The sequence below is a fragment of the Podarcis pityusensis genome, assembly GCF_964106645.2.
Source record: "Podarcis pityusensis genome assembly, chromosome: 12".
NCBI lineage: Eukaryota > Metazoa > Chordata > Lepidosauria > Squamata > Lacertidae > Podarcis > Podarcis pityusensis.
In genome coordinates, this window is record NC_138037.1 from 21,572,543 (window position 1) to 21,591,925 (window position 19,383).

At 43.7% G+C, this 19,383-nt stretch overlaps 2 long non-coding RNA genes across 2 annotated transcripts in view; both read left to right on the top strand.

Annotated features, from left to right (window-relative positions):
• LOC308459312 overlaps positions 1-19,383 on the top strand; it is a 171,451-nt gene that overhangs the window by 137,209 nt on the left and 14,859 nt on the right. The window lies entirely within an intron of this gene.
• LOC308459726 lies at positions 483-7,422 on the top strand. Its single transcript, XR_013978297.1, has 3 exons — positions 483-975; positions 4,890-4,984; positions 7,096-7,422. It is a non-coding gene; the product is annotated as an uncharacterized lncRNA (long non-coding RNA).

Consider the following 19,383-nt stretch of genomic DNA (forward strand, 5'->3'; position numbering starts at 1 on the left):
TTTCAGCAGAGTGCCTACAGCAGGAATAGCCCACTTGGTGCTGACCGGATTTGTAAACTGCAACTTCCACAATCCCTGGCTATGTCTTGTGACATGGAGAGAGTCTGTCACAAGGAGGAGGAGAATGAAATGCCCCCATTTGTTAGCAGAAGCAACCTTGTGCTTCAAAGCCAAGTCTACGTTGATGCTGCCTTGTAGAATGAACATCAGCCTTTTGTGTGTGTGTGTGTTGTTCTCAGATTACTGAAACGGATTTTTACAATTCCCCTCAAACGGATATGAAGGAACGAGTCAACATCTGTAGAATGACGTGTGTCTGTAAGAAATAAATAATATATGTCAAAATCCTTAAAAGGCTGCTCCTATCAGAACTGGCACCCTGTTTCCCGGGGAGACAGCTCAACCATTTATCTAAATTATCTTGGTAATATGACAGAGTGATTGCTCACTAATGGCCAGTAACAGTTTTCTTTGTCATTTTCCTAGTCATTACCTCCTCTGAATGAACTCCCGAATAAGCTTCTGGGACATCGTGACTGGAATATCAAGCGAGACTATTCCGATTCAAACTGCTGTACCTAGATATCTGGCCTTTCTTCTCTCACACCATTTTCATTTATGAAAAATAATACTCTTCTATTACAGAGCCCGATGAGCTTAGGAGATATTTTACTCTTAAACAGATTAGAAGCAATATTTATTTTTCACAGCTGTCTTCTGTTTTGCTGCTGACACATAATACACAGTAGCTCCGCTCTCCACGGCTGTTGACGGTATTTATTGGGGTTTCTCTGCCTAGATGGCTGCAATTTTTCCCTTTTGTTTGGTTTGGATGTTTAAGTCCATTTGCCCTTTTTGCCCGCTGTGGAGAATTGCTGATTACACAAGGCCGCCTGAATCTAATTTTCCCTGCTGAGTGTTTGAAAAACCTTTAGCTGAAAGCTGGCACGTGGGCAGCCTCCAACTTCTCAAAAGGTTAGTGATCTTCCAGATCTTCAGATCTGGCACATATTTTCCAAGGTTTATTTATATTGATTGATTTGACATATTTATAGGCCATCTTTCCGGCTTTCAAATCCTCTCAGGGTGGTTTCCAATATGTCAACAGTGGCAATAAAATAGCAACAAAGCTATTTGGGTATCATTTTATGATTTCAAGACTTGGAAGTGCCCCCATGTTTGTTGATTTTTAAAGATGCAACTATATTTCATATCTGACTAATAACTTTGGCCCAAATTACCTTAAGGACTGTTTGATCTCTTCTGCTGCACCTCATAATCTGGAGCTGACATTAAAACACTTTTGTTCATCTGCAAATATGGAAATTGACACACAGTCCATTCTGACAGAGTAGGGGAATTTGAAGTGAACTCTGGATAAGAAGTGGATTAACCATTCAGAAGGGGTCCTAGTCTATTGCACACTTAACTTCTTGATTAATCTCACTCTGAACCATGTACCTCAAGTTTAATATTGCAACGATCCAGTTCTCATATCATGCCTATTTTGTGTGTCTCAGTCTTTCAGAAAGAGAGAGAGATGCTTTCATCTTGGCATAGTGCATAGTTCTGCAAAAGTTCTGGTTTGTTGTTGCCTGTCACTTCTGCTCAAAGTAAAACTTTAGTTAAAAGTGTGGAGGAGAGGAGAATAGCTCATGGTTAGGGTTGTGCACCAACCACAACATTCAGCTTGGACCCCACAGTTTGCTGCTCTGGAAAATAGCCTGTTTTGGCCTGAAAAGCTGTGGAAGCTGCCTGATATGGCTCATGTCGGAATCTCAGTTCATTAAAAAATGAAGTTTTGCACTTTCAGCAAGTTCTATTATGGAGAAATTAAAAATAGCTATACTGTTTGTTGTTTTGGACAGATTTTGATTAAATCCTCCTGACTGGATACAGGCTGCTAAATTAAGAACAATTGTGTGTGCTGGGCATCTTGGAAGTTTTATTTTTATTTATTAAATGAAACATCTATACAGTTGTGTGTGTGTGTTTTGGGGTTTTTTTGCAGAATTGGATGAAATTTGCAGGCTTGTTAGCCCTGAGCCTCCATGATGGGGGCTTGGGGCTTGGCAGGGTTGGCAAGCAAGGGGCTGCAACCCCTAGCATTTAAAATGGTTGTAAACCTGCCCTGGGACCTTAGGATGAAGGGTGGGAGATAATTTCTTTAAAATGTTAATACTACTACTAATAAGTACTATTCACCTTATTTCTATGATTTTAAGTTTTTTAAAATCTGTTTTTAAATATTGTGTTTAATGTTGCAACTCAACTTGGGACCTTGGGGTGAAGGACAGGCAATTAATTACTAATAATAAGGGGTAGGACGGGAATGCTCACCTGACCTTTGGCCACCAGCATTGCCACGTTTACAGGGAGGGGGAGGGGAGTGGTGGCAGGGAGGTCAGTGTAGGGCAGCTGCATTGGCAGAGTCAGTCCAGTGTGCCTGCCAGTGCACTTACACCATGCTGACCTCACCTCTCTCCTCTCCTTCCTCATAAGTGCAATGTCTTCAGTGACAGGACATCAAGTAAGTGCCACATGGACCACTACTGGTGTTGTCTACAGGGACTGATGGAGACTCTCTAGAGTTTTAGTCAAGAGTCTCACCCAGCCTTCCTGGAGATGCTAGAGATATAACTTGGGACCTTCTGCCTGCAAGGCAGCTGTTCTGCAACTGAGCTATGGCCCTTCTGAACAGTGAACTGCCTACCAGCTTCTCCAGTTCCTCGAGTGCCATGTTTATAGGGTCAGTTATTCAATGATGAATCACCTTGCCAACAAAGGTCCGTATAGTAAAAGCTATGGTTTTCCCAGTAGTGATGTATGGAAGTGAGAGCTGGACCATAAAGAAGGCTGATCGCCGAAGAATTGATGCTTTTGAATTATGGTGCCGGAGGAGACTCTTGAGAGTCCCATGGACTGCAAGAAGATCAAACCTATCCATTCTTAAGGAAATCAGCCCTGAGTGCTCACTGGAAGGACAGATCGTGAAGCTTAGGCTCCAATACTTTGGCCACCTCATGAGAAAAGACTCCCTGGAAAAGACCCTGATGTTGGGAAAGATGGAGGGCACAAGGAGAAGGGGACGACAGAGGACGAGATGGTTGGACAGTGTTCTCGAAGCTACCAGCATGAGTTTGACCAAACTGCGGGAGGCAGTGGAAGACAGGAGTGCCTGGCGTGCTCTGGTCCATGGGGTCACGAAAAGTTGGACACGACTAAACGACTAAACAACAACAACAAATTCAATGATGAATAACTAGGGCAAGCAGGGTGTTCCCTGTCTTTTGGTTCTCGGAACTGCCTGCTACTAGGTTATTTAAGGAGCCCCTCACAGCGATTGCCATCTGGATTGTAGCCACATTCCCTGTTGTCTATGATCTGGGACTAATTCATCTTCCTGAGAGTGTTGTATTAAGGGAGAGCAACTGCTACTGCTGCCAAGTCTTGCCTACTCCCTCCCCTTTGTTAAAAAAAAGCCTAATTTGCAAGTAAAACAAGTTTGAAAACGACACCGGCCTGCTAAAAGAACAACAGCAGAGCCATAGATAAGTATCTCATCAGTGCTGTAGGCTGCTTGACCTGAGTTCAAACGTTTCAGAGGAAAACATAAACATTGGCACAAATGGGCAATAAATATGTCAGCAGGCCTTGCTAAAAACCAGCGACAAGGCCCCATTGCTGATAAAGGTTTCCCCCTGTCCCTCCCAAATATAGGACATTTGGCCTTTTCAGTGCATGTGAAGATAAAACGGGAGCTATGTCTAGCTGAGTTTTGGAGAGAGAGAGGAGGAACACAGAAATATGAGTATCTGATAGGACGGTTGACCCCTGCCAGCGACTCCAGTCTCTGGAAATTTAACAGCATGCATTAAATGTTGTTTAGGTGGCCATAGAGGAGCTCCTTTTGTGCAAGCTGCTCACCATGTGGTTTCAGCCAGTCAATTGGGGAATGAGCACCCCGGTTGAATGCAGCAAATGGACTGGCAAAATGGCTCCACTTCACTGTGTTTCTATAGAGCTTTCCATGGGGTGGGGATGGGGGGAGAAGAGTGTCCTATTGAATGGACTTTTCAAAGAAGCCATTGACTAACATGGCCCCTGGCACTTGATACACACACACACACACACTGCTTTTGGGGGTAAAAAAAATGGGGTGCTAGTACTCATCAATAATCTATTTCATCTATTGATAAAAGTGCTGTGGGTGCCAGCACAAAACAGCTGCTATGTTGTTTCGTTGGCATCCGTCTGTCTCAGGCGACAATGGAGGAGTGCTTCTTGGGGGTGAAGTCAAACTGTGGGCAGGTTGCAGCGGCTGCTGTGGCTGTAGAGGCCAATATGGAAGAGACATGTTTTCTTGCAGCTGGGGCAGATGAAGGTGTTTGGTTGTGCTGCTGCAGATGCAGCATGGCGTTTCTTCTCTCTGCGCTGCTCCTCCTCTGGTCACTGCCAGCAAAAAAAAGATGCTGGTACTCTGTATGGGTGAGTATTCTCACAGAAAAGCCATCTCTCTATCCAGGGGTGCCAACTTGGACTGGGGAGCCCAAGTATGCCATGCCCTGTATAACTGATCATATGAGGTGGTGCATGGACAATTTGAATGGCAATGCCCATCAACTTGGCCCCCCAAAAAAATGTTTTATTGGGAAGGAGGTTGAAGACCTCTTGCCCCCTAAGAGTTGGTATCTATCTATCTATCTATCTATCTATCTATCTATCTATCTATCTATCATCTATCTATCCTCCACAAATTTGCCCAATCTTCCTTTAAAGCCATCCAACCTATACCTGAGAAATATCATCAACTGCCATCCAAAGCATTGCTAGCAAAATTAAACTACAATATCATTACTAATTAGTATTTTTCTTGTGCTACATTTTAGGAAACAGTCCAGAATTCCACAGCCAAGCCTATTTGAATTCAGAGGGCATATGATTTACAGAGGCATCTTAATCCCTCTGTAAGCATCAAAGAATGGTAAGAAAGAAACAGAATGCCTTTGACTATGCTTGACAGAAATAATGTGACCATCCGTCAGAGACAGACATTTTTAGGATGATGTATTTGCATAACATGCAATGTTACATCCCGGGCTGTGTCAGCTAATGCCTGTAAACATATCACAGTTTCTCACTACTGGGGGGGGACGGGGACTCCTTTTGGTGTCGTTGCAGGAATTAATCACAAATTCAGCCTGCCATATCCAGTCTGTCTTTGTTTTGTTTTGATTTGATTTAAGGAAAATTCTACAAATGTTTACTGCTGAGGGCTGTAACCTTACAGTGCAGTCCTATACTCAGAAATAAGCCCTATTGAATCCAGTGGGGCTTACACCAAGGTAAATGAGAATAGAATTGAACCCTCATTCACTTGCAACTCCTAAACAAATTTGTTCCTGTCTTTTGGGCAGTGGGAGGAGTGCATTTCAGACTTCCACTTGCATTGGCTGACTACCAGTTCAGTCGTACGCGGTGCATGAGCTTCTAGGTTAATAACACACCACCTTCCCTTCAGCTCCAGTTGCCTAATCAGCCTGAAAATGGAGTCCTTGAATAACCCGAGGCAATGCTCACAAAGGCCCATTGTTCCTGTCAGCAGCCATGGCAGTTTCTTAAAGCAAACAAAATTCCAGGATGAAAGCACCAATGTCACATGGAAGCCAAGCCTTCTAATTACAGATGTGTGTGGGCCTGCTCAGCCCTGAGTGCTCACTGGAAGGTCCTGAAGCTGACCGATCCTGAAGCTGAGGCTCCAATACTTTAGCCACCTCATGAGAAGAGAAGACTCCCTGGAAAAGACCCTGATGTTGGGAAAGATTGAGGGCACAAGAAGAAGGGGACGACAGAGGACGAGATGGTTGGACAGTGTTCTCGAAGCTACAAACATGAGCCTGACCAAACTGCGGGAGGCGGTGGAAGACAGGAGTGCCTGGCGTGCTCTGGTCCATGGGGTCACGAAGAGTCAGACATGACTGAACAACAAGAAGTGGGCCTGCTCAGTCTACCCAGCAGTGACAGAAAATAATACTCTGCACATGTTCAGAGTCGCTCTTTGCTGTAACTTCACATGATAAAAATCCTATTCAGAATAAGTTCTGATCTTACTCAAAGGATTTCTAATGGACTTCATATGTGGTAACCAGCACAGAGGGGTTAATGCCATAGAGTAAACTGTCCTGCCAGGCTTAGCCAGGTCACTCCCCTTCACGTTGGGAGGAAGGTAATCAAGCCTATTGTTGTACTTCAGTCTGTCTGAAGAAGCCCAACCTGTGAGGTCTGAGCTGGTTGCCCCAAGTTCAGACCACATTTCTCTAACAAACTTTGCTTTGCTTCTATTGGGCTAGGGCTGATTTACAAGAGAAGATACCAGTGTGGAGAGATGAGTTATTCTAGCTTGTACTTCAGGAGGCAGAGGGCTGACCTCTTGGCTGCTGATTTCCTTAGGGGTGTTTTGCTCCCTTTTTACCCCTCTGCTTTCCACTAACTCTTCTGTTTCATTAGACTTGGCTTCCAGCCATTTTGAACATGTAATCAGAAAGAAATGCTCATAGATCCATAGAATTGTAGAGTTGTAATAGACTCTGAGGATCATCTAGTTCAACCCCCTGCAATGCAGGAATCTCAGCTAAAGCATCCATGACAAATGTGGCCATCCAACCTCTGCTTAAAAACCTCCAAGGAAGGCGAGTCCATCACCTTCCAAGGGAGTCCATTTCACTGTCAAACAGCTCTTACTGTCAGAAAGTTCTTCTTGATGTTTAGTTGGAATCTCCTTTCTTGTAACTGGAATCCATTGGTTTGGGTCCTACCCTCCAGAGCAGGAGAAAACAAACTTGCTCCATCTTCCATGTGACAGCCCTTTAGATATTTGAAGATGGCTATCATATCTCCTCTCAGTCTTCCCTTAATCTGTCTCAGAGCCAGGGGATTACTGGTCAGACAAAGATGAGTCCCGGGTTGGTGTCATCTGCAAGTCTGATGAGCGTTCCCTCAATTCCTTCATCCAAGTGGTTTAAAAATATATTGGACAGCAACAGGCCCAGGACAGAACCCTGTGGCACACCATTTGTCTCCCCCCCCCTCTCCCAGAGTGATGAGGAACCATTAGTGACAGCTCTTTCGTTTGGTCAGTCAACCAGCTACAAATCAACCTAACAATCACCTGAATTTTATCTTCACTGCTAAGGACAATGCACAACTGTAAGTAAAATGTATTTTAAACTTACTTCACTATGTAGTCTGTTTCTCTGAAGGACGGGTAACGGAGGCCAACTGCCTCAAGCAGCTGGAATGTATTAAAAGAAGGCTTAAAAGCCTATTCCTATGCTTCATTAATCTGCCTGATGGGGTTTAAACTCTGTTACTGGGGCTGTTTATGTGTAGGCCCTGAGTTTTTAAAAACAGGCACCAGCCATTTTTATTGTGTGTCTGTAGAGGATTAAATATAATATAGTCTCTTACCAGTACCCATCAATGTTAACATTCCCTTTTAAACCAAAAATGTTGCAAAAATGTCTTCCCTTCACAAAATATACCCAGCACAATAAATAGAATCCTCTCCCAAAAATAAATGACGTTGGCTGTGTCATCTATGTACTTCTGTATTTATTTTTCATTTACTGTACTTTCTTATCACCACAATCTTTTGCTTCAGCATATTTTTTTCCTCAGCAGGGGAAAAAAAATCAATGTCAGAATCAACCATCAGATGATGAAAGAAACCCTGTTCCAAGACAATTTAAAAAAACAATAGACCCAAGGAGTCTTCTAAGAAGATATTGTTGTTTTTTGAACTATGAAGTTACAGTTTGTCTTGCTGTCTAATTCACCATATTAATTGCATTTGACCTTGAAATATGGGTCCTGGTAATTATTATATTTCTCAAGGACTATGAGAGACATCAGAGCTGTTGTGATGTCAGCCAGTATATACGGTACTAATTGTCAGTGGTAACATTTGGGATACTGGTGATTTAAACAAATAATGATAGTCAACCCAAATCAGTGAGAGCTCCATCAGTAGAGCATGAGACTTTTAATCTCAGGATTGGAGGTTTGAGCCCCACCTTGGGCAAACAATTCCTGCATTGCAAGGGGTTGGACAGGATGACCATGGCGTCCCATCCAACTCTACAATTCTATGATTCAATCCCTGGCAGCTAAAGAATTCCTGACAGATGACCATCCAAGCTCTGTTTAAGGAGAGTTCACCACCTTCCCAAGTAGTCTTGTTCCATTGTTGAACAGTTCTTACCACCAGAAAGTTATGTTTAACAGTATGCTTGGCTTCCATTGCCGGTTGCCCAAGAACTACAGAACAGAATGGAAGCACTTTCTGCTTCTGCCACCAGCCAGGGCACCATGAGTAACTAGAAGGTCACATCTTTGGCCTCCCATAATGAATATCAACAAAAGGAGGAGGGAATGAGCAGCATGGACCCAATCACTGGCCAGAGGAGGAGGAATTCTGGGGAGCTTGCTCCCTCATCCACCAGAAGGAGCACTCTCTGCCAAGTCAGGTCCTTCAGACTGCAGAACCAAAAGGAAACACAGTGCTCTGGCCCCATCTATCTGCCAAGTGATTAAGGGCTGTTAGCCTGTGTGTGTACATATAAGCATGACTTTTGAGTATTCCCCCTGCTCCTGGCCCGCCAGTACTATTGCTGTCTATTGTAATCTGCCCTGAGAACTGGCCATTTGAAAGGTAGAGTGCAAGTCTTCAAAATAAATAAATGTTTAATTGCAACAACTAGGGGAATTTGGAGTCATTTTTGAAACACCCGTTTCCTATCCTAAAAACCCGTTTGACGCAGCAGTGTGTTTATTTGTACTCAGGTGCACGTTTGACCCGCTCAGTAAGGAAAGCAGGCCATGTCAATTTGGAAACTGGAATGGCAGATGTGGCTTAATCATTCAGACGATTCCCTTACAGCTGCTGCTGCTGCTGCTGCTGTTGTTTCTTCCTCTCGTCAAATTTTAAATCCGATGCCAAATAAAATGTTTTCAAGACTCAACCATTAGGCTATAGGGGAGCACTGGCGTTTCCTGCCTATGAGATTGCGATGAGGTTGTAGGCTTGAGGCCTTTCTAATTCTCGGAAATAATAATAATAATAATAATAATAATAATTTATTATTTATACCCCGCCCACTCTGGTGGCTTCCAACAGAATATTAAAATACAATCATCTATTAAACATTAAAAGCTTCCCTAGATGTCTTCTAAAAGTTTGGTAGTTGTTTTCCTCTTTGACATCTGGTGGGAGGGCGTTCCACAGGGCGGGTGCCACTACCGAGAAGGCCCTCTGCCTGGTTCCCTGTAACTTGGCTTCTCGCAGCGAGGGAACCACCAGAAGGCCCTCTGCACTGAACCTCAGTGTCCGGGCTGAAAGATGGGGGTGGAGATGCTTCTTCAGGTATACTGGACCGAGGCTGTTTAGGGCTTTAAAGGTCCAAGAAGGATCCAATTGCTGGAATAACCAGACAAATTTATTGGGAAATCTGTGTGAAGTTGGGGGTTAGGAGGAGCAGAGATCAGCTGTGATTCTTCTTTCACCGTCCAGGATACACTTATAGCACCACTGGATGTCACTGTTGCACCATTCCTTGGAACCTGCTTTGTCAGGCTGCCAAGCACACAACCTGCTTTCTAGCTAAAGACCTAATTCTAGGCTTGCCACCTCCCCATTCTGCTGTGACTGTGCACTGACAACTCTTCATTTGCGGCTGGTGCTTTTCCCACACACCGCATTTGGGTATCTTTCCATTAGTTATCAGATAAAATAGTGCCAAGGGATAGGGGCAAAATTTGATTCATTTCCCATTTGAAAGGCTAACTTAACTATCAATAAGAGAATGGGATGAGATTCATTTTTTTCAGAGAGATGAATAGTCATAATTTTAATCGTCCACTCATTTATTTACTTACCTGTGCACAATATATATTTATTTACATCTTTATATCCATATAAAAATTCATGTTTTTTTTTGTAACTATATTTTACATTAGTGTACATATATATCCCACATATATTTCACATATCAAACACATAGGCTAACGTTTGTCATGTAAAGTATGCTGCATAATGAATATTTGTAAATAAAACAAAACAAAAACAAATCGGAACTATTTCGCTTCTAAACCCTCTCTTCTTTGAATTTCCAGTCTCATTGTGAAGACAAAATCTGCTCCATTACAACCTAAATAAGACCGCGGGGGGGGGGGGTGCCCCCTGCAGCTGCCTTTCCCCTCGTATTTTATTTATTTTCTTTGAATCTTTTGCGCAATGAGTCATCATCGCCTCCCTTGTCCCCCCCCCCGCAAGGGTTTTCTTTTTAGCATCTCACTTTTTCTTTTAAAAATTGCTGCACAATTAATTCTTCGGTTTCCGTATGAAACCAACAGGTGTAGAATGACTGACACGCCTCTGATAGGCTCCATCTGGCTGCAGCTGATAACGCAGCCCTAGAGGATGCTGGGTAATATCTCTGCACGCTTAAAAGGCAGTGGCCTAATCTATTTGCAAGGGGTGGAGGGAAGAAAGAAAAGAAAAGCAAGCCTGGAAGAAGCTGAACAGCGGGGCAGAGACAACGCTTGTATAGGCACAGCAGGGGAGCTTTTAGAAAACCTCCTTTGAATGATGAGTCACTAAATATGTAGTCTTCTTTTTTTTTACTTCTTGGAAAAATAAAGGAGGATTGAAGAGGGAGCTATTCACTGAACACGACTATGGTCTTAATGCATACAGGAGACTAATGACAGCTCCCCCAATCTCCAGCCACTATATTTTCTATACCAGCCTTTGCCAACCTGGTGCCCTCTAGTTGTCATTGGACACGGCTAGTGTTGGCTGGGACCGATGAGAGCCATGTAGTTCAACATCTGGAGGGCACCAGGTTGGCAAAGGCTGTTGTATGCAATTTAATTCCTTGTCCCTAGAAAGGAAAATCCTAGCACTGAAAGCAGGGTGCTATGTACAAATGCCTCAGCATGGTAGCACGGCCTGGATAGCTCAGTTGGCTAGAGTGTGGTGCTGATAATGCCAAGGTTGCAGGTTCAAGCCCAGCTACATATTCCCACATTGCAAGACTTTGGGCTACATGATCCTCAGCTTGATGATTCTGTGAAAACACAGGTATTTATTTATTTTATTTAAGCCGCTTTCCTCCCAAAGGAGCTCAGGAACTGCAAACAGATGGATCAGGTTCCAAACCACTGAACATAACTAGAATGATGGATCTTATCTAATTCCCTCTGTATAACTAGCAGGAGTGGCTCTGGTTATGTCCTCAGCCCATTTTGTTGCTTTGTTTATGCCAGTGTTCCCAAAATAACAACAACAACAATAATAATTTATTATTTATACCCCGCCCATCTGGCTGGGACTCCCCAGCCACTCTGGGCGGCTCCCAACAGAATATTAAAAATATGATAAAACATCAAACATTAAAAACTTCCCTAAACAGGGCTGCCTTCAGATGTCTTCTAAAAGTCAGATAGTAATTTTCCTCTTTGACATCTGGTGGGAGGGCGTTCCACAGGGCAGGTGCCACCACCAAGAAGACCCTCTGCCTGGTTCCCTGTAACCTCACTTCTCGCAGTGAGGGAACCGCCAGAAGGCCCTTCGAGCTGGACCCTCAGTGTCCAGGCTGAAACTGTGATATGCGTACCTGTAGGGGTATGTGAATGGGTTTCACAGAAGAACTTATTGATTTCTATAATTAAAAAATAGACATTACTTGCATTCTGCTTGGTATTTTGAAGGAAGGAACAATTGCTAGCAAAACATGCAGCAAAAAGTTGAAGCTCCAGCCAGCCATTCAACCCAATGAATAAAACAAACCTCTTCTTTCCAAGAGAAGTTTTGTTTTCGTTTTTGCTGCTCATCTCTGTTTTTTGGCTTTCCATTCAGGCACAGCGCCATCTTCTGGAAAGATGAATAAATCAATCTGCAGTTAAGAAAAGCATTTCCTCAAGCCTTTCATCTCCTTTGCTCTTTGGGAAACAAGTCAAATGGTGACTGAGCAGAGATGCAATGAAAGCTGCATCTCATTATTTTATTCATTATATCTGAACATCGCGTTTTGCCTAATGTCTCAAAGAGACTTACAAAACACTAAACTACAGAAGAAGTAAAATCCACAGTGCACAACAACAACAACAACAACAACAACAACAACAACAACAACAACTTATTATTTATACCCCACTCATCTGGCTGGGCTTCCCCAGCCACTCTGGGCAGCTTCCAAAAAAAATATTAAAATACCGTAATGCACCAAACATTAAAAGCTTCCCTAATAAAAGAATAATACAAGTGTTTGTCCATCAGAAATAAAGCGTACAGTGATACCTCTGGTAACAAACATATCAGGTTACAAACACTTTGGGTTACAGACTCCACTAACCTGGAAGTAGTACCTCAGGTTAAGAACTTTACCTCAGGATGAGAACAGAAATCGTGTGGCGGCAGCGGGAGGCCCCATTAGCTAAAATTGTGCTTCAGGTTAAGAACAGTTTCAGGTTAAGAACGGACCTCCAGAACGAATTAAGTTTGCAACCAGAGGTACCACTGTATTTTATTTCTGCAGACTACTGCAAAAATGGACTATTGTTGAAAGATGGAGATCCCTGGATATGAACTTGACAAAAAACTGGAGTGAAAAGGTTTGGCAATCTGCCCTCATGGAGAAAGTAGCATGGCAATTTAGAAACAGAAAAACTCGACATGCCTCTAAGGAGTGTGGGTTTTTTTTAATGAAACTTGGTTTATTTTTACACAATATGCAGTGGCTCTTGAACATGAATTTCAGCCTCCTTTGACCATCTCCTAACAACACTCAGCATCCTTAGCGAACTACAATTCCCAGGATTCATTGGGGGAAGCCAGGACTGTTGAACGTGGTCTAAGAGTACTTTAACTGCATGTTGCAGATGTGGCCTTGGCGATTACTTGTGAAGAGTCGGCCATGTTTAACAACCACTTTCAACTCAAGACTTGCTAATTTAAACTTCACTAATTGTCCTGACGATTTTGGCATCGCCTTGTCCTCGTGTGCTATCTTTGAACAAAGTGCGTGCCTTATCTTTGTAATTAACCATTCAGCATAGCAACAAATCGCCTATTAGATGTGAGTCATTCAGTTGGTAAATCAAGCGCCATGTCACAGAAACAAAATTGATTTCCTCCTGACCTCAAGTCAATGACAATAAAAAGAGGTACACAGCTATACTTAAATTTCCCCTGTTGTAATTTGCAGGTGCCTTCTGGGCCCATAATTGGAGGCTGTGGTTTTGGAAGGGAGGAATAAAACACTTAATCCGGTTTGCTGTTATTATTTTCCGTTCTGTGGCAACCTGCATTTAAGGTTAGGGCATATAAATAAACAAGAAGAGGGTATGGATTTAACAGTTAGAGGAGACTTTCCTAGAAATTGTAAAGTTCAAGCAGATTTGACCTTTATAAAAATGAGAGATGGGTGGGGGGTTTTGGGGGGTTTTTTTTGAGATTTTAAAAATGGAATAGGGGGTGGGGGGACTTGACACTGAATAAATAAATGACCCTCTCTTCTAGGGATGGGGCAGAAAATTGATTTCATTTGCATTAAGAAATTATCTAATTCACACTCCTCAAACAAATATGTGAACTGAAACACAGGTATCATTTCAAATTTGCACTTTCCTGAATTTTGCAATGGCTGTTCTCCAACCAATGTGTGCAGGAATGTATTTATTAGGGGTAAGTTTGCATTAAAAATATTATTATTATTATTATTATTATTATTACTACTACTACTACTACTACTATTCCCATCTTCTTTCTTCTTCTTCTTTCTCCTTTCTAAGATTGAGGAGAATGTTTTTGTCCATATTTGGGTACCATTTTGAATCAAGATGGCAGACTGAACCTTTCAAAACTACACTGATTCAGAACCTCTTAAGATGCCACCACCAACATTTGCTTCACATTTCATGGGGAGACTCCAGTCTGAAACTTCTAAGTTAGAGTCAAAATTGCTGATAAATTCTATGTACTTTGGACTTAACCAGGAATATAGGTTTGTTTCTCACTATGCATATTAGATTGATATGACCAGCTTGAAAGACAGTAATGTCATAGTGACTGCTGTTGTGAATTGGTCATTATGTTCTTGGCTTATATACATTTGGGCTCTGCGTGGAAAAATCGCTCTTGCATTTCATGGCTTCCTACTTACAACCCCCACCCCCTTTTTTTACATCAGTCTACCCATATCTCTGTGGATTGAGGATAATACTATGCATATGACAAGGTAGGTTCTAGTTGAAGAAATCATATTCCACAATAAAATGGCTATAAAGCAGCCAAATGGCTGTTCTTATAATAAAAGAGAATCTTAATAAAATTTATTTTTTCTGGCCAACAGCTATTCCTGTCTACAAGGGGGAGGGATGTAAAATTCTCACTTGGAGTGCATTTCTTTATTAACTGCAGCCATTTAATCATTTTTAAAGTTATCCCAAGATCCCAATATTCATCAAGAAATGCATTAAGACTGTTTAACATTCAAATGAGACATCTGCTACCTCTCAGATTTTGTTCAAAGTATGCCAATAATTGCCTAATATTTGCATCTCAGAGGGACTGAAATATATACACATAAAAAAGAGTAAAATATGCATTATGAGTCAAGTCAATCATATTTACTTTACACTTGCTATACAGACTTCTTCAGTACTTCTGCTGCTTTTCAACACATCCCAAATGAATGGGGATTATCAGAAGTCAGTATTTTAAGATATTGGAGAGGGAGGAAATTCCACTGATTTCTTCTTCTTCTTCTTTGGCAATCCCTCATAGCCAAGTAAAATTGTCTTCCATGAACACAGGTGATCATGGTGATGGTTTGCCCAATGTGCCTTCCTCTTAGCATAGAGTTACCAGATGTCCCCGTTTCCCGGGGACAGTCCCCGGATTTGCAAATAAGTCCCCGGACAAATTCCATCCCCAGAATGTCCCCGGATTTCTTCTAATGTCCCCGGGAAACACAGCAGTGGCAGTCTTAGCAGCCTAGAGCAGTTGGTTCTGGCTGGTTTCAGGAGCTGCTTGGAAGTCCCCATGTGATGGTGGTGCAGGAGCTCTAAGATGCAGCTTCTGGGCTGCCTCCACCTTCCCTGACCCCAGCAAGTAAGCTGTGAAGGGAGGCTTCACACTGCCTATCAGAGCTTGCGTGCAAGCAGGAGGGGGCAGGGATCTCTCAGTTAGGCAACGGGAAGCCAACCTTCCCAGCTGAGGGATCCCCACCCCCTCCTGCTTGCACACAAGTAGGAATGGGATTGGGGCTGCTCTGATGGGAAGGGAGGCATCGTGCTGCCCGAAACTCGCTGCTGCCGCCACTCTCGGCCCTCCTTCTCCACCTTCCATGCCTGACCCACCGCGCACCGCTTCCCCACCACCACCGAAGAACCAACAACTCGGGCTGCCCAGGCTCATGGAGAAAGGAGATGGAAGTCTCGAAGGAAGGGGAAACGTAGTGGTTGAGGTTAAGGTGGCAGCCGCCCCTCTGCCACCGCCATTGCTGCAGCATCAACATCCCGAACGTGTAGTAATTAATTAAGTAATTTTTTAACGTGTCCCTGGATTCATTGAAAAAAAAAAATCTGGTAACCTTATCTTAGCATGGTTCTCCCTTTTGTCCTGAGTTTGAATGTCTCCATAGTCCATGACACTTTTGGTAAGGGCTGTTCTCCAACTGGCGCACTCGCGGGCCAGTATTTGCCAATTATGTGTGTTCATACTACATTTTTTGTAGCTTCCAGCATCTCTGTAACACTCTCGCTTTACAGTGCAATTCTATACCTGTTGACTGAGATGTAAGCCACCTCCATATGTACTCACTTACCTGGGAGTAAGGCCCCTTAATGTGATTATGACAATGACTTGTGAGGCTAATATGGGGATAAAATGAGGATAGTCTGCATTAGTGCTCCAGCTGCAATACTTCTAAAATGCAGCATTGACATTAGAGAAAGGAAAATACAACCCAGTTTGATCAAGGCCTGTGTCCAGACCCATCTGTTTAAAAATGATTTGGTGTGCAACTCCCTTGGCACTCTAGGGAGACTAAGGAAATAAGTTGTTTTTATGACGTAGCTATTAACAGTAAGGTGTTCTGCTCCAGCACATGGTATGGTTTTCAAGACAGACAACTCCCCATGTGGGGTTCAAACTCAAACAGGTTTATTATGGGGTTGTCTCAAGCCCTGGCCTAGAAGCTTCAGCTAGTGCAGAATGCTGTGGCTAGACTGGTGGCAGGAACAGACTCTTGCCAGCCCATGACACTGGTGTTAAAACTGAGAGTGGAGAGTCAAGGGAAAATGGGAACTTTTCATTCATGCATGCAGAAGTATGGTGCATTGTGACATCAGAGCAACTCAGCCAATGGCAACAAATCAGCAAAAGGCATCATAGCAACCCAGTAGTCACTACTTGATGTTTCACCACCCTCAGCACTGCTGCTAAATCATTCACATGTATACAAATGATACATTTCCACAGCCACCCTTTAAACCTTCCTAAAAGTACAACAAACACAACAGCTCTGCTTTGAATGATAGCACTGATCTGGACGCCTTTAGAAAGTCCAATTTTCTTTGTGAACAGAGGAACTAAGAAAGCAAGGACACACAATCCCAGCTGCAAAGAATCCTGGCAGGAAGCAATCTTTTTCTGCTGGGGTATTTTCTCTCTCTTCTATATTTGTTTCTTATTGCTTACTCTGCCAGCCAGACATCATCAAATATAAGTAGCATCAGACTTGTTCGTTGGGCTTCAAGCTGACCAGGTATAACAAAGTTTTTTGCTGTTGGCTGATGAATGCCGTAATATTTTTTGCTAGGGAGAACTGTGGCCCTGAAGTGATAGGGTGGAAATTCAGGTGTGGCTGCAGGCTTCCATTGCAAACAATAGAGTTGTAACCATGGATTTAAATGTGCAGTATAAGATTTCCCTATTCAGAATAAATTGGTCATATATATGCTGGATTTGGAGCAGTAAACAAAAATAGCACAGGGGTCCTTTATTCACCAGTTCTGCCAGCAAAATCTAACACTCTAGAGGGGAAGGAGTTGCATGTAGACACTGGTGGGTTTTCTTAGACAACAGGGGAAAGGGGCAGGCCTGATAGTCACTGACTGAAGGCTATTGGGCAGCTGCTGGCCCTCAATAATAATAATAATAATAATTTATTATTTATACCCCGCCCATCTGGCTGCATCCCCCCAGCCACTCTGGGCAGCTTCCAACAAACCACTAAAATACAATAGTCTATTAAACATTAAAAGCTTCCCTAAACAGGGCTGCCTTCAGATGTCTTCTAAAAGTTTGGTAGTTATTTTTCTCTTTGACATCTGGTGGGAGGGTGTTCCACAGGGCAGGTGCCACTACCAAGAAGGCCCTTCCTGTAACTTGGCTTCTCGTAGCGAGGGAACTGCCAGAAGGCCCTCGGTGCTGGACCTCAGTGTCCGGGCAGAACGATGGAGGTGGAGACGCTCCAGGTATACTGGACCGAGGCCATTTAGCACACTTTGAATTGTGCTCGGAAACGTACTGGGAGCCAGTTTAGGTCTTTCAAGACCGGTGTTATATGGTCTCGGTGGCCGCTCCCAGTCACCAGTCTAGCTGCAGCATTCTGGATTAGTTGTAGTTTCCGAGTCACCTTCAAAGGTAGCCCCACATAGAGCGCATTGCAGTAGTCCAAGCGAGAGATAACCAGAGCATTCACCACTCTGGCGGGACAGTCTGCGCGCAGGTAGGGTCTCAGCCTGTGTACCAGATGGAGCTGGTAAACAGCTGCCCTGGACACAGAATTGACCTGTGCCTCCATGGACAGCTGTGAGTCCAGAATGACTCCCAAGCTGTGCACCTGGTCCTTCAGGGGCACAGTTACCTCATTCAAGACCCAGGGAGTCCTCCACACCCACCCACCTCCTGTCCCCCAAAAACAGTACTTCTGTCTTGTCAGGATTCAACCTCAATCTGTTAGCCACCATCCATCCTCCAACTGCCTCCAGACACTCACACAGGACCTTCACCGCCTTCACTGGTTCCGATTTGAAAGAGAGGTAGAGCTGGGTATCATCCGCATACTGATGAACACCCAGCCCAAACCCCCTGATGATCTCTCCCAGCGGCTGCATGTAGATGTTGAAAAGCATGGGGGAGAGGACAGAACCCTGAGGCACCCCACAAGTGAGAGCCCAGGGGTCTGAACACTCACCCCCACCACCACTTTCTGGACACATCCCAGGAGGAAGGAGCGGAACCACTGTATAACAGTGCCCCCAGCTCCCAGCCCCTCAAGACAGTCCAGAAGGATGTTATGGTCGATGGTGTCAAAAGCCACTGAGAGATCCCGCAGAACTAGGAAACAGCTCTCACCTTTGTCCCTAGCTCGTCGGAGATCATCGACCAGTGCGACCAAGGCAGTTTCAGTCCCATGATGAGGCCTGAATCCCGACTGGAAGGGATCCAAATGGTCCACTTCTTCCAGGCGTGCCTGGAGTTGTTCAGCAACCACTCGCTCAATCACCTCAAATGAGGATGTCCACCTCACCACCATACCTGTTGTCTGAATTCTCCCTTTGTCCCATGCAAAAGATTTTGCTGGTCCTTCCACCCTCCCTCTCTACAAATTACATATGGTTTTAGACATCTTTATACTTTCATTGCACAAGGAATGGCATCCATGCTGTCTGTGCCTATTTTAATCTTTCACACTTGGGAAGAAGAGGATTGCAGTAGCAACAAAACTAGTTCAAGCAGTTTCTTTTCTTAAGCAATTCAAAATTATTATTATTTTAAAGTGGCCTTTAGGGATGAAAGGGATGAAGGTGTTTGCAGGCCAGTCTCTGCTGGATGGTGCAAAGTGGCTGAAACTCAGACTTACAAAAACAGGACCCTCCCACCTTCAACAAGCTTCTATGCCAGGAATAGCTAACCTGTGGTTCTCCAGATGTTGCTGGCCATGCTGGAGTTCAGCAACATCTGGAGGACGCAGCATTGGCTGCCTCTGTGCATTACATTTGTTCACTCTCAAGAGTTCAATGCCAGACAGGGCTTTTCCATAGCAGCATTAAGGAGGGGCATTTCACGTTGCTCCAACGTTGTTCCCCGTTGGCACACAGCAGCTGGATAAGCAGGAAACTTACAATATATTGCCATCTTGTGGATGGCATGTGGCAGATCACAGCTGGCAATATAGCAGTGCTTAAGGAATTGATAAGGAAACCCATGATAACTGCTAGCTTCAGGTCTATTGGATGAAATATTGAGGGTGGTAAGGAAATTCAGCAGTGGAAATGCCTGGTGCAAAAAAAGAGACCCTCTCTGCCTTAATA